We start from the raw sequence: 15,303 nt of genomic DNA, 5'->3' as shown, positions 1-15,303 counted from the left end.
ACTTCAGTTAGATGTTGTGTTTGCCCTTTCTTTTTTCCCCCAGGCAATAAAAAAAATTATTCAGGATAGACCTGAATTTAAATATTGCACCTCACAATAGGAAAAGTGATGAACTGCAAATGTGCTTGGTTTTTCTTCTTTAAGATTTAAATCAAAGACACCTGAAAAATATTCTCTAGTTCAAACAGATATTAGAAATCTCCTCAAATTAATGTCCTTATGTTGTCTATCTAATGTCCATCTATTAATCTAAAGGTAACTGGCAGGTATGGGGAAATCTTACTGTTCTTGTGTTAGAACAGTTACTGCAACAAATAAAATGTGTTTGTTGAAGAAGTCTTAAGAAAGACAAGTGAGAACTTGCAGGTGATGACTGAGGAGGTCCATCCTGCTTCTTTGGCAGTGAATGTGCAATGAGCATAATGCTGCTGTAACTTGCCACTTCAGAAGAAACTGGACAGTTGACATGCAACTTAGCCCATTTTACATCACTCTCAATTCTTTCCAGACTAATTTCTGAACTTGACTTCTAACCAAGATCTCAGCAAAAAGCTGAAGTGTTTTTGAAGACTGGACAAAATTACCTGCAGATAGTTCAGAAGTTATTACCCCAGCAATGTGTGTGGGGTGGCATGGAGGCATTTGCACACAGCAGGATTTTTCAGAAGTTATGTTATTAGTCAAAAGGTTACGAGTGGGTGTAGAACTTAGATTTAAGTAAACTTAAGAACTTAGATTTAAGTAAGTTTGTCTTTTTTATTCTCTTTTGTTATTCAGCCTAGCAATAACCAGTAGGAGTGTATTGCTTTATAGAAGATTCTGCAACTTTTAATAATGTTAGAGTGGTAAAAACAGTAGTAATGAAAAAGACCAGCCATGATATGGAGGTGAAGCAAAAGGACAGATTTGAGTCCTTCCTCTTTAAGATAATTTATACTGGGCTCTGCTCACTTCTCTGGGTAAATCCCAGCCATTCTCTAGCTCAACCCTATCTTCCCCTTGCAAACTCTAAGCTCCATTACAAAATAAAGCTCTTTCTGATGTCATCAAACACAGATTGTACAATAGCAAGCATTATTTCAAAAGCCATCTTTCCAGGTCCCATGACTGCTCATTGAGTTGCTTAGTAGAAGTTACCTCAATTATGTCTGAAGAGGTTGCTTTTGTACCAAAGCTCTTTTGTTTGATAAAGCTTTTATCAAAATTAAACAAAGCTTTAATGGCATTACAAAAGCTCTTCAGAGCTATGTATATCTTAAATCATTAGACCCTCCTCAAAGCTACATGAATGTTCAGAAAGCACACCCAGGCAAAATGAAACATGATGACAGACTGCAAGGATACAAGGACTGGCATTAAATTAGAATCTGTATACAAAAAAATCAGTTATCACAGAATATTCTGATTTGAAACTGACCCATAATGATCATTGAGCCTGGTTCTTAAATAAATTCCATTCAGGGATTGAAATTGCATCCTTGGGGCTAGGAATCAGTTGTTCCCACAAGCTTTCAGACTCAAAAAGCAGTGAAATCAGAAAAGTAGTTGCAGAATGCAACATCAAAATAATTTCAGTCAAGACAAAGCCAATTTCAGCCAAGATGAAGTCTGTATCTCAAGGAAAATCTGCAAAATTTTTGGTTTGGGGCTTGTTTGATTTTTTTTTTTTTAAATCTACATTTAAACAGAATCAAAACCACAGGGGGAAAAAGTTGATTTACAATGTTTTCAGCTCCCAGAAACTTCATCCAGACAGATGTGGAAATAGAATTAAACCAGTGAAAAACCCGTTGTCAGCATTTCCAGTCTAGAGGATTCTAAACCAAAGTAGATTCTTAATATTCCTCAATATTTTGAGTTTCAAAATCAGCTTGTCCCTTTCTTGTAGATGCAAGGCTACAAAATGTTACAGATACTTAAAGTAAGTTTAAAGTAATTAGATTATGTTGTATCAGTGAAAATATAAGATTGTCAGCAATAATATAAGTTTTTTTCCCCAAATACATTCTGCTTTATCATCACTTATGCATCTTGGAATATGCATGTAATAGTTTAAAAATTGCTAAAATTAATACAGAAGACACAGGAGAAAGAAGATACCTGACTTCTGTGGATGGGACCTTAAATATTAAGTCTGCAATCTAGCATGTCTTCATTTTTATACTGATGCAGCTTTAATTTTAGATTAGCATTTCAGAGAAGTGTCATTCTTAGAAATGCATGAGTTTAAATACTTTAAGGTGAGAAAGACACAGTAAAATCTGTTTATAAGTAAAACCAGAGCATCGTTAGCCTTTCTATGGAGAAAAAGCAATAGGAAAATAGATAAAACTTCAAGTCAGCTTAATGTGCCACACAGCAGTGACACAGAAAGACCACAAAACTCAGATCTTCACAACTGATTTTTATTTGATGGAGATAAGCAGACCAGAAAAAAGTAACAGAAAAAAAGGCCAAAGAACCAAAACACAAAAAAGCAAAAACAAAAAGCAAAAAACAACCAAGCAAAACAAAACAAAAAACAAAACAAAGCAAAAACAAAAAACAAAACAACAAAACAACAAAAACCCAAAACAAAACAAAAAAATAATCAAGAGAAAAAAGTAGTGAGCACTATGGCAGGAAAATTAAGTTCAAAAGGGAATTTCAAGTGCTGCAGATGATGAGTATCATCACTCGCTGATCTCTCTGAATTAGCTTTTGTCTTTGTGACCAGGTGATGTGGACAAGACCAGACCTGCAGAATCCTTGCATTAACCAAGCAGTGCCCAAGAACCCCCTTAGCTGGGTGTTCAGCAATGCTCCTCATGCCTTCCATGCAGAGCAAAAGCCACAAGGGCCATGTGGGCTGTGCTGTCCTGTACCAAACAGGCAAGGCAAAATCAAGGTCGGGGAATGGAAAAAAAAAAGCCATTAAATCAAAATGCATTTCATTTATATATCAACATGTTTGAAAATCCTGTTGTTAAAAAGAGCAGGCAGCAGATTGAAACCACTTCTCTTTAAAACTGGCAGTGCATCAAAATGTTTTTAAAAATAATTAGAGAGGTGCAAACCACCAAGGGGACCCTGCTGCTTGCAAACTGGAAAGTGGCTTGTACTTCTCAGGGCATGACTGATTTCGAGCCTGTTGCGGGTCAGCACACTTCCACCTGAGCCTGAGCTGTGGACCTGTGCCAATTGACTCAGCCAGCCCGGGCCCCATGCAGCCCGCCTGCAGTGGGCTCTGGCTGCAGTGACACACGAGCTTCCCACCACGCAGTGCCCGGCAGGCTGGCGGCTCTCCTCCTTGTCAGCAACCAAGAGGTGTTCAGATGGATTATTTTTGGCTGTGGATGGTGACCTTGGGACTCCTCACAATCCGGGCAGGGCTGTAACATTCCAGGGGTATGCAGAAGGGTGCTGTGGTCCTGCAGCAGGCCCAGGGTGCCAGTGCATGCTATTTGGGCTAATGGAAGTTTTGGCTTTTTCCATGGTTCTTTCTTCCCTAAAAGCTACTCAGAAGCAGGAATGTGTCCCTTGCCTGCTTGTAAAGGGAGAGATGGGCAGAGCCACTGCAAAGGCTCAGCCCTGAAAGGTGGCCCAGAGCTGGGCCTGAGCTTCACCTCCTTCGCTATGATTTCATGGTGTGGTATGTTCAGTGGTGACACTGGTGTGGAGACCTGTATCCTCCCTGGGCTGCTGATCCTCTGGTGCTCTGGCACCTCCCACAGCAGCTCAGGTTCGTCTGCGCGTGGCTGACAAGATCCCCTGTGCCATTCCCAATGATCACCCAGCAAGGTGGTTTCAGGGGAAGGAGGCAGCTCTGGCTGCAGAGCAGTGCTTTGGCAGACGGCACAGCCAGGGTCAGGCATTGCCCCAGCTCCCCTTGGTCCAGGCCCACTGCCAGGCTGTGGAAGCACTGGACAAAGGGATCCATGGCTCTCTTGCCCTGCCTCTGCAGGTTCCCACCCGCACAGCAAGTAAGGCCTGACAAACAACAGAGGATGCTCTGCTAGGGCTGTCAGAAACAAAACGCAATTACCCTCTGCCGATTGCTTCAAGTTGCAAACAAAAGATGACAAACAAAACACACAACAGATCCCCCTCCAGGCCCGCAGAGCAATCAAGGGGAGGCTGACAATGGCAGGGCCCCTCCAGCTCCCTGCCAAGGACACTCACCCCCAACAACAAGCACACGCTGCTGCCTTGCAGAGCCCCTGGCCACCCGCCATCCCTTTTGTCTAGCACGTATGGAGCCCATCCTTGCTTGCAGACCGCCCTGGCTATGCCAAAGCTGCATCCACCACCAGCTTCCTTGCCAAGAGTTCAATACCTCTCCCTGCTGCAATCTCAACTTTCCACTGTTAGCTCCTGCCTGTGCAGCAGCACCACTACCATCTCCTCCTCCTCCCCGGGGAGCTGGATGTGACACAAGGGTTAACATGAGATACCCAGAAATGAGTCAGCAAGTTCCTCGCCCTGAAGTCACTGCCTGGTTTCCAGAAATGCTGACTATTTCCAGATCAGCCCAGCATCTGAAGAATAAATGAAAACGTGACTCGGAGCCTCAAAAGCTGATGAACACATAGCTGATCCCTGTGCTACCCAGGCCAACACCACAAAGTGGTATGTAAGAACCTAAGATCGCTTTTTATTCAAAGCCAATTTGACAACCAAAGCTCTTCAGTTGGGTGCCATTAGGTCTGTGCAATTAATGTAATACATTTACCACTGCAATGCTGAAAAGTGCAACGTGAACTCCTCTGGTTTCACTTGTTTCTGAGGCTTGCAGTCCCCATCCTACCTCCCTTCCCTGCCAAAATTTCCTTCCTGCAGAAGGACACAATGTTTTTGACTAAGTAGAAAAACATTTGCTCTCTTCTCACCTAACTATGAAGATATGATGATCAGGGCTGATGGGGTTAGGAGGTTAAGGCTGGTCTGGCTGAGCACTGGGGCACTTGTTCAATGGGCTACCCCAATCTCTTACAGCTTCTCAGCAACATGTGAAGACCAAAGAAGAGAGTACATACGATCTCTGTGATCTGTAGCTGCAAGAGAGGCAGGAAACACTGTGAGAACACTTTTTCTCAAGATACATCACTGTTTCCACTTCCAGACCAGGAGGAAGTCCTCCAAAGAAAGACTTTAAATTTAAATGTTCAGTCAGTACACAAGAGAATCAACATTTTTAGGACTTCAAAGAACACAGCTAATGGCCCCTGTGGTTAACAGCTTCAGGGAAGGGATACTTCACTTCATTATGAAGTACTAGAAGCAAATGTTAACATTTCTATGATTTCCCATTAATCTAAGCACTCTTTTAGAGACAAATGCAATATACTTTGATAATGAACCTAAGTCTGGAAATGAGCAGCTTAGATCATAAGGGTCTATATATCACAGTTAGTGTCTGCTGACTTTAAGCATTGTCAGCCTGTACAGATTATCACAGGTCATATGAATGCATCACCTCCACTAAAAATCTAAAGATTTGTATCCTAAAATAATGTAATTTGATGACAAGCTCAGGTTCCTGGGTGCTTTTTTTTGTTTTTTTTTCTGAGGACTAAAAGCAAATCAAGAAGATCCACATTCACTCATGCTAATTAAATAGCCCACACAGATGTTTAGAACATGGTCAATGTAGGACTTGAACCTTGGTTTCTGTGATTTATTTTGCCAAATTTATTGAAAGCAAAAAGTCAAAACCATCTGTGAAAAAAAATTGAGATTGGGTGGGGAAGGAGGGGAAGTCAGACAAAAAATCTGAAGATGTTTCAACAATTTCTAATCACTATGTATATATTTTCATACTTTTTTCCAAGGAATATAGATTATTATTTACATGAAAAAAGATGGCAACATGTAAAAGGAAAAGTGTTGTGCTTTCATACAAACATAAATGAATAATTCACCTAAAAGCACTGTATATTTCTGTCCATAATTTCATTGATTTTTTTTAAAACAAGTTGTTTTTGTTGAATTACTTTTTCCCCCATTTCGTCCCTCTCTCTGCCTACTCTCATTCCAAGAACTAATCTCCCACATTTATATCTGAGCTCTCATTTAACATAACCTACCTTACAGCCATTCAGACTAAAATTCTGCTTATTAAAACTGATTTCAAGTGATTATTTTTATTCTGGCTCACCATTCACATAAATTTAATTTCAAATTAGGTTTAAATAGTTCCCATGTGTAGCTTGTGAGTAATTTTTAATGTACTTTTACCACAAATAAAAAAATAAAACCCCACTAATTTATTCAACAAAGTCTCCATTAGTCATCATGAACCATATAACTAACAAATATGGGTTTTATTTCATATACTCATTGGGTGTTCAGGGTGAGGGTGGAGGTATGAGTGGGAGAAAAGAGGTTACTGAGGTTAAAAAGAGGAATGTATGACTGTTTACGCCCCTGGTACTTCTGCTGCTTATTCCCTCTTTGTGTCGTGTGCTGGTAGGCACAGAGCCAGCACTCTTGCACAGAGATCAGTTGCTCCTATAGCAATTTCTTCTGCACATTTTAGCTGATGATGTGGTTGTCTATGTGGGTTTTTTCCAGCATGTACAAGTCCAAATAGAACACTCATTTTGGCATCTGCCTGTATTTTCCCACAATATTTATCTAGCATGCTAGATAAAAAGCTATAAAATGAAATGTTTGTTACTAGAGATGCCCATAAATTTGTGCTGAGTATATTTATGCCTAATATGTGCTCACAAAGTCAGCAACATCCAAACAGATGCATATACCTGTATCAAAGGGATGGATTTTCTCCATGTTCTCATCTTACTATTATCAGTATGGAGAGCTCTGCACGACTAAGAAATCACAGACTCCAGAGACTTAATGCCCTGGCCTGAGCTCTGCACAGTCTGAGAACCAGCAAACAAAGGCAAGACAATTCAGGGCACGCTCAGTCATCCTGGCAGTGCAGTCATCTTCATACAATAAAGTGGTCACTGTTCTCAATCTGCTACGTGCCTCTGCCACTGTCCCAAAGCCCTGGTGTCACTTTTGCCAAAAATCTCTGGGTAAGATACTCTTTGACCTCCTACGACCTCAGTAGTCACCCGCTGAAGATATTCCATTGAGGAAACCACGATGGAGTACTTTCTTCAGTGTCCCTGCATGCAGGGGACCCATGTGATGGTGAGCTGCTCCTCTCTAAGAGGCAGACCAGGTGGGGGCTGCAGCTGCACAAGCCAAGGAAGATGCAGGTCAAGGTTCTCTCTCACATCCAGGTCAGCCAGCTTGTGTAGGTTTTATTCCAAGATCATCTCAGATTCACCCAACACTATATCTAACCAGCACTGGCAGGTGTCTCCACCCCAAAACACAAGCCCAGCAGTGTTATGCAGGATCAGTCCAGGGACAGCTCAGCACTCCCAGTGAAACCTGTGGGAGGCACTGAGCTGGAAGGGCCACCCTCATGGAAATCTCCACCTCTGCTGGAAAGAGAGGGCCTCTTTTCCTCTGCTCTCCTGCATCATACTTTTCCTGCTCAGCTCTAGTGAATTCTGTTCATTATTTATAATTAGAATGTGGAAAGCAATTACTATCTTCCCTGTTGTTCATACTTTAAAGCAACACTTAAAGAACAGAGAAATAGCTGAAATCTAGGCCATTTCAAAAACTTAACTGCACTCCTAGTCACTACACCTGTCCCTAAATCCCCCCAGTGTTTGTGGTTTTGCATCACATTTTCCTATGTTAAAAAAATATATATTAAAATTATCTTTTTTGTTGCCAGTTGAAGAACCCACAAACAAATGGGCAAATCTGACTAAGTGCTTAAGCAGAGAAAACAATGGAAATGTGTATGCACCAAAGGCTGTCAACAGTCCCACAGAAAGAATTGGAAAGACAGAAAAAAAATCTTTAAGCTCTTGTAACAACAAAATGTCAAAACCAAACAAATGACAGAAGTGGGAGCTAAGTGTTGACTGTGCCTTGTTAAGACTTTAGTGAGCAAAGCTGTCCCAGCCTTCCCCTGGGGTACCCCAGTGCAGCCCTGGGACTATCTTGCAGCTTCCAAGGATAGCTATTGGGAATGCTTCCTCCTCCTCTCTACCCTCTTTAATTATTGTTAATACAATTTACCTAAAATTCTGTTATGACATTGAGATGCTGTGCTTGTAGTGCTTATTTCTTTTTCTTATTATTATTTTTAAAGTATTTTTTTACAATCCCCTTTTTATGCTTAACCTATAATAGGTTATGAATTTCCTGGCTTCTGTGGGTTAGATAGGAAATTCAATGTTACTATTTTAGTGTAGAATGCAGACATTTTTGTGGTCATACTTACCATAGCTGAGCTAAACTCAACAGGAAACAGCATTTCTATTTGCCTGTTGGCACAGCGTGCATATCCCACATCTATAGAAATAACTGATAAACTGATGGGAAACTGATGAAGGACAATTTAAACAAAAGGAATTGAAAGGTGATATGTCAGTGGTCCAGGTAGAAACCATATCAGGAAAATACAATGCTGCTTTGTCTTCAGAGGATTGTATGAATTCAGGACCAGCTACAAAACCTTAGTCACCAAACTGCCCTTGTTTTTATGCTCAAGTAAGGAAGGAGGCTTCCAAAGGGAGACCTCCAGGAACAAGCCTAGAGTTTGCCCTCACTTTAAGTATTTTCTTCTCAAGTAATTGTCACAGCTAATTTTTTTTTTTTGTTGTTGTTGTTATAGTCATTCTAAGATGCTGTTGCCAGAAATCCATGGGGGGAAGAATCCAATTTAGGGAATCAGTAAATACATGTTTATATATTTATTCTCAATATGTCCACACAGAGCAAAGTTTGGTACACCGTACCTGTTGGAATGCAGCAGCTTGGAAGACTTCCAATAGCACTACAGGTCCCTTCTGACCCCAGGATCAGGAGCCTGCAGCAGGAATACTGTAAAATACCTGTGGTTTGGGTAGGTATGGAGTTGGGTCTCAAACGACAATATTTTGAGGGGTATCTGTGGGAAATGGTGCTGCCCACCTTGCACTGACCCCAGCAAGGTACTGACTTTTCCTTGGCTCTTTTAAAAGCAAATATTTCTTCAAGTTAGTCCTCTACAGGTTCTAGTATTATGATTAAACTCAAAGGCAAACATAATTTGTACAACACCCTTGTAGGTTTGTCTCATTCTTACTCTGTCCAACCACAATTCACTCACTCTTCCTCTGATATCAGCTCTGGGACCTCAAGAACTGCCTGTCTCCTTGTTTGGGTAGTTATGGGGGTGGAAAGGGCTGTGGTGGAGTAATGCTCCTCATTCATCCCCTTCTGAGCTGAAAGTACCTTTTCTAAATTTGAAAGTCTTGTTCTGTATGAGAATCTTGGGAAAGCTTGGCACAGCCCTTTTTAGGTTTTATCTTGGTTGATACTTCGTGGTATGAAGGTTGAAGGGGGTCACATACTTCCTCTGTGATCTCCACCCAAGCCACTTGAAAAAAAAAGTACTGTGAAAACCTGAAGCTCACTTTCTATCAGGCAAGTCTGTATTCATGGCAATAAAAGGCAATACTGAATATGAGCCTCAGCAGGGGGGACTGTTAGAAGCAAGGTTTCCATTTGTGCGTGCATCTGGCAGTGCTTTGTGTACTGACAAATTCAAGTTCTCCCACCCTGGCTGCTTCGTTGGCTTTGCCCACCATTCATGTGGCTTCACACAGGGGAGAGAAAAATGTATTAAAAATAGGAAAATGTGACTGTCAAACTCCCAACCTTGACAGGTGAAACTCAGAGAGTAAAAGTGATCTCCAATATCACATACAATTTAATTTTGTCATGACTGTCTTCTGAATCTTTTTCCACATTCAATCCCCCTGTTAAAGGAAATCTGGGATATCCCAGGAGTGTTTCATGTCCTAACCAATTAGTGCAATTTAATAGCCAAACCATGACCACAATCAAAAAGACTCTTGGGGAACAGATCCCTCCGAGAATAATGACAAATATTGGGCAGCTTAGGTAGCCAGGGCTGGTTTTGTTTGCAATAGTCCATAACACATCAGTTTTCTGAGCCATCTGATCCCCTTATAAGCCAGATCCTAAAGCACCACTTTGGACTATTAAACTAGCTACACATCAGCCTTGGTTGGCCTGAAAATACTGGGCAGCACAGCTGCTAGATGAAAAAAGTCAGATATTCCTGGTTAGATGCAGAAAAATAGAATATTTCAGGTTGGAAGGGACCTTTACAGGTCACCTATTCCAACCATCTGGCAATGAGCTGGAGTATCTTCAACTAGCTAAGGTTTCTGAGAGGCCCATGCCTTGAAGGCCTCCAGGGATGTGGCATCCACCATCTCTCCAGGCAACCTGTTCCAGGGTTTCACTGCTCTCACCATAAAAAACTTCTTCCTAATATTTAGTCTAAATTGACACTCATTAGATAAAACCATTGTCCCTTATCTTATTACAACAGGCCCAGATAAAATGTTTCTCTCCCCATCTTTCTTAAAGGTCTCATTTAAGCACTGGAAGCCTGGAATGAGGGCTCCCAGTACACTTCTCCAGGCTCAACAGCCCTGACTCTGTCAGCCTGTCTTCATAGTGAAGGCATTCCAGCCCTCTGATCATCTTTGTGGACTCACTTCAGCAGGTCCATGTCCTTATGTTGGGGGCCCCAGAGCTGGAAGTAGTGTTCCAGGTGGGATCTCACTTAAGTGGAGAGGCAGAATCCCCTCCCTTGCCCTGCTGGCCATGCTGCTTTGGATGCAGCACAGGACATGGTTGGCCTTCTCAGCTGTGAGCACACATTGCTAGATCATATCCAGCTCTTCATCCACCAGTCCTCCAAGTCTTTCTCAGCAGGGCTGCTCTCAATGTGTTCATTCTCCAGCCTCTGTTGATACTAGAGCCTGCACTGACCCAGGTGCAGGATCCTGCACTGAGCCTTGAACCTTGTAAGATTCACATAAGAAAAGCTTCTGCTTTTTCAGGTTCCTCTGGATGGCACTCTGTCCCTCAGGTATGTCAAAAGCACCACTCACCTTGATGCTGTGGGCTATTTTGATGAAGGAGCCTTGATCCCACTGTCTATGTCATTGATGAATATATTAAACAACACTGGTTTCAATACAGACCCCCGAGGGACACCATTTGGACCAACCTATCTCCATCTGGACACTGAGATGTTGACTATCAGTTTCTGGATGAGACCATCCAACCAATTCCTTGTGCACAAAACAGTCCACCCACCAAATCCATCTCTCTCCAATTTAGAGTAAAGGATGTTTTAGGGGACCACATCAAAGGTCTTATAACAAACATCCACTAGAAATGTAAGGGGATTGGGAGAAGCAGTTGCTTCAGCAAAGACTAGAAACTCAGAAATACTACTCCATAACTTTCCTCAACCACATGAGTTGACATACTGTTTGTAAGGCAAGGTCATGAAACAGACTGGGAAACTAATTCTACAGAAAAAAATTCTGTACTGGTTGTATTGGGACTTTATGCAGGCAACTGCACTCCTGCACATAAAGCCATGCTGGCATAATTCCAAGCACAGGGATTTGATGTCTCTGCTGCTGAAAGTGCAGGCTGCCCTTGGCAGCACCATTACACACAACAGCAGCTTCACTGTGACCTGAAGCAGTGCAAATGATTAGAAAATACAATGATATTTTAAAATCCAGAAAAGAGAGCCAAATAGGAAGTGTTTAGAAATGCCTCTTGTCTCAGGACACCAAACTCTCCCTGGAGGTCCTCTGATGGGTTAATGAAACTTTCTCATCACTTAGAAGTCTTTGTTAATGTCTATTACATACAGGTATGTATCAATTAACTGTATATTAATTCAAGATTCTGCTTGCCTTGTTGCGAGGATCAATCTTATTAATCTCACTTATCTTTTCCATTTCACTCTAGTGGTGGTCACTGTGGAAAAGTCATTAACTTGTATGTTGGCAATTTTAAGAATTTTATGCCATTTTGTGTCTGAAGAAAGAAATCCATCTGCTCTTTTGATCCTGAGCTTACCCTTCTCACATTTCCTGTCTTTGTAAATCTGCTTATTAACAGTTTCACTATAGTGCCCTATATTCAACACTGTCTCAGTCACACTTCCGCTGAAAGCCTTATTCACACTTTTGTCTTCTCCAGGCACAATTATTGTAATTTTCTATCTCCATGGCCTTTTCCAGGAGTTTCCTTTGTCAAGGCACAAGAAGTATCATAAAATAAAAATAATGCTCACTTTGTCTTGTATGGAACAGAAAGAATAAGGTGATTGAGAAGTGATGAACAGAAGTCCTCAGCTTGTATTAAAGACCTGTACCTTCAATTGCTCGAGGCACAGCAGTGGACAGTGACACAGCCAAGATAAGCAGCATGGTCTCACTTCTATTTTGAGCTACTCCCCAGAAACAAAACTTCCTCTTTTCACTGCTGAGCTCAAACATCTGACCCTTGGGCTGTGGGTCAACATTTTGTGTTGATCAATACACTAACAGCAGTGGGTAACCTTGGTGCAGATGAAGTCAAAATATTTCTGTCCCGGGGCAAACAATAGGCCCTAATCTGCCTATATGGCTCAGGCCAGAGATGAGGCATAGTCAGTATCCTGGCCAATAAAGTACCTATGGGGATGTATCTCCACACAGGCTGTGTACACTGGGACACCCCAGGTTATGATGGCATTTTCCTGTCAAAGCAGAAGGCAACTCCACGGCATCAACAAGAGCAAAATGACCAGGAATGGACAAATTGTGATACATCTGTCAATCAAATAGATTAGATGCTGATTCCCACTTTTACCCTACTATTCACAAGGTCTTCAAACAGTCACAGTTACACAAACAGGACCATACTAAATTTCTGTCTTACCAGCCAGAGTTGATCCAGGAGTTTAAGTTTCCATGCTGTAGATAAGAATTTGGATTCAGTCGTGGCAGAACTGCAGAGAGACATGGGTCAAATCCTGCATTGAAGTAAAAGTCATGAGGTCTTTTCACAGTGATGCAATTAAACTGGCTAAAACCCTGCCTGCACACAATCCCATACTATGCAAAAGTTAGTATGAGGCTATTCATCCAGTTCACAAGATGCTATATAATATTTATATACATTACAGTCTCACAGAGTTGCATCTAAATTGACCCCAGGAACACTTATGTGATTAAACAAATCTTTTAAAGAAATGTCTTGCCTTGTTATAAAAACACCAAGAAGTTGAAATTCTACAATTGCTGCCAGTGGTTTCCACCAATCATTTATTCTCCTCACAATTTAACCAACCCAGCAGCACATCTTATTCCTAGCATGAATTTACTTAGCATTCCTTTTCAGTTACTGAATCTTTTTGTTTGCTTGTTCAGTTAAAGACTTATACTTGTATACATGACAACAAAGTAGCTCTTGATTTTAAAGAATTGATTTACAAGTGCTTCACTGGAGGAAGGTGCTTTCTCCAGCCTCCTTTGCATTATCCCCATGCAAGCAGAAGAAATGTTGTACAATATTCTAGTGGGGGATATTTTTATGCTGTATTTGGAGACAAATTTGCTTCTCATAATTCTCTACCAAACGAAAATATCCCTTCCTTAAGGCAGGATCTATATAATTCAAATGTTTCTACATCTGTTAAAATTTGTATCTTGACTTAAATCAGAATAGTTCCCATTGAATACAAACCTTTGACATGGACATATAAACAACATGTTGTGATATACAGGATGTAGACAAATGAAATAAGTCCATAATATAGTGTAATCTTAAAAATCATCAGCTAGTCCCCACCAGTTGTACATATCCATAACCTTACTCCATTCAAATTTAAAGGATGCCAGGATATAATGTAAATTGCTGTAAGTGCTGGCTGTGATTCCTCACAACATGGCAGACAGTAACTGATCTAGTGTAGAGTCTGCCAGGATGAAGTTACCTTCACCACTTCTTTGAAAAAATTAAACCTTGCAGAAAGAGTACAACACTTGTACTAGAAATCCCATGACTGGATTTATTGTCCTTTGGAATCAGAGTCTAACAAAAACAGATTCATTAATTAACATTCTCAAAAAAAACCCCTGAAATAAAATTCATGCTTGTTAGAGAAACTATATCAGAAACATGTTTAGACATAAGCCAGATAAGTGAACTTTAGCAACAGAAGAGGCGAAGCATGGCATTACACGATCCAGAGTCCAAAGGTCTTTTTCTGGTCTTTTGTCTCTTAAATTAAGCAAAGCACAGTGTTTTCTCTAGAGCAATCATGTGGCAGTGCTTGTAGAGTAATTTTGTTTCCCCTTTTATCTTCCTCATGTCTCTAGTATAATCATGTGTATTTGCTGGTTTTGTTGTGTTGCTGGTAGTACTCTGAGGGGGCAGAAAATGCTTTAAGATCACAATTCAGGAGTTTTGCTGGCCACTATTTACATGTTTTGGTTGCAGATCTAAACAAGTCTAGTGCTCCACAGTTGTCCCCCATGCAACCCTGTTAAAGCACAGAAACCTGTGACGTGGTCTTAGCTATATTTTTGGAGTTTTCAGCTAACAAGGCCACTGAAGAACTTAAGTTTGCTTTAATTTTTTTCACTAAAGTTAACAACCTGCTCACTTTGCAGTAAAACTGCCTGCCAACCCACTGGAATGCCAGCAGTTCTCCAGCACCTGTCCATGACTTTCCCCTTGGGTCAACACCAGGCATGTTTTACACCAGTTTGTTAGCACAGCCTCCCAGAGCAGACCATGTTCCTGCAGGGCTGGGAAACATGGGATGAGCCCCACAGGAGCAAACAACACCAAGAAGGAGCAACTTGTTTGTCTGGCGTTTTTAGTGTGACTATTCCTACATGAGCAGCATTGAGCTCAGTACCCAGAGCAAGGTCACAGCCGCACATGGTTAGCTACACTATGAAGCTACACTTGGGACAACAGAGAGATTGGTTGTTTAAAAATGAAAGGCATGTTGTTTATACACATTATATAGAATCTGGAGAAGGGTTTTCAGTTAGAAGTAGCAGTAAATGCATCATGTTAGAGATGCACTTAGATATGCACTATCAGAAATGCATTCAAAGAGCTATTTCTTTCCAGGCTCTGCTGAAACACAAACACAGGCTGCAGAAAGTGCTGTTGCCTAGAGGGATTGAGGGTAGCCAAAAAGTCAGTGAAGCGAAAATGTTTTAGGTTGCCTCTTGTTTTGTAGTATCGATATAGAGATAAATGTGCTGTCTCACTGGCTACTGCTTTAATCACCAGCATTTATTAGAAAAAACTCTGTTGAATAAAGCATAACATTCTCTGTATTAAGCGTAAAATATAGTTGTGCTGTTTTAATAACTCTTGTCTTACCTAACACCT

At 41.1% G+C, this 15,303-nt stretch overlaps 1 long non-coding RNA gene across 1 annotated transcript in view; it reads right to left on the bottom strand.

Moving 5' to 3' along the window:
- The window catches only part of LOC110473736 (uncharacterized), a 168,292-nt gene that overhangs the window by 24,383 nt on the left and 128,606 nt on the right, over positions 1–15,303 (bottom strand). Inside the window, exon 4 of the long non-coding RNA XR_013340903.1 lies at positions 12,829–12,922. This is a non-coding gene — a long non-coding RNA (uncharacterized LOC110473736). The remainder of the gene's footprint in view (positions 1–12,828; positions 12,923–15,303) is intronic.

The sequence above is a fragment of the Lonchura striata genome, chromosome 1 (assembly GCF_046129695.1).
Source record: "Lonchura striata isolate bLonStr1 chromosome 1, bLonStr1.mat, whole genome shotgun sequence".
NCBI lineage: Eukaryota > Metazoa > Chordata > Aves > Passeriformes > Estrildidae > Lonchura > Lonchura striata.
The sequence above is the reverse complement of the archived record's forward strand: the minus strand, read 5'-3'. Positions and strand labels throughout refer to the sequence as shown.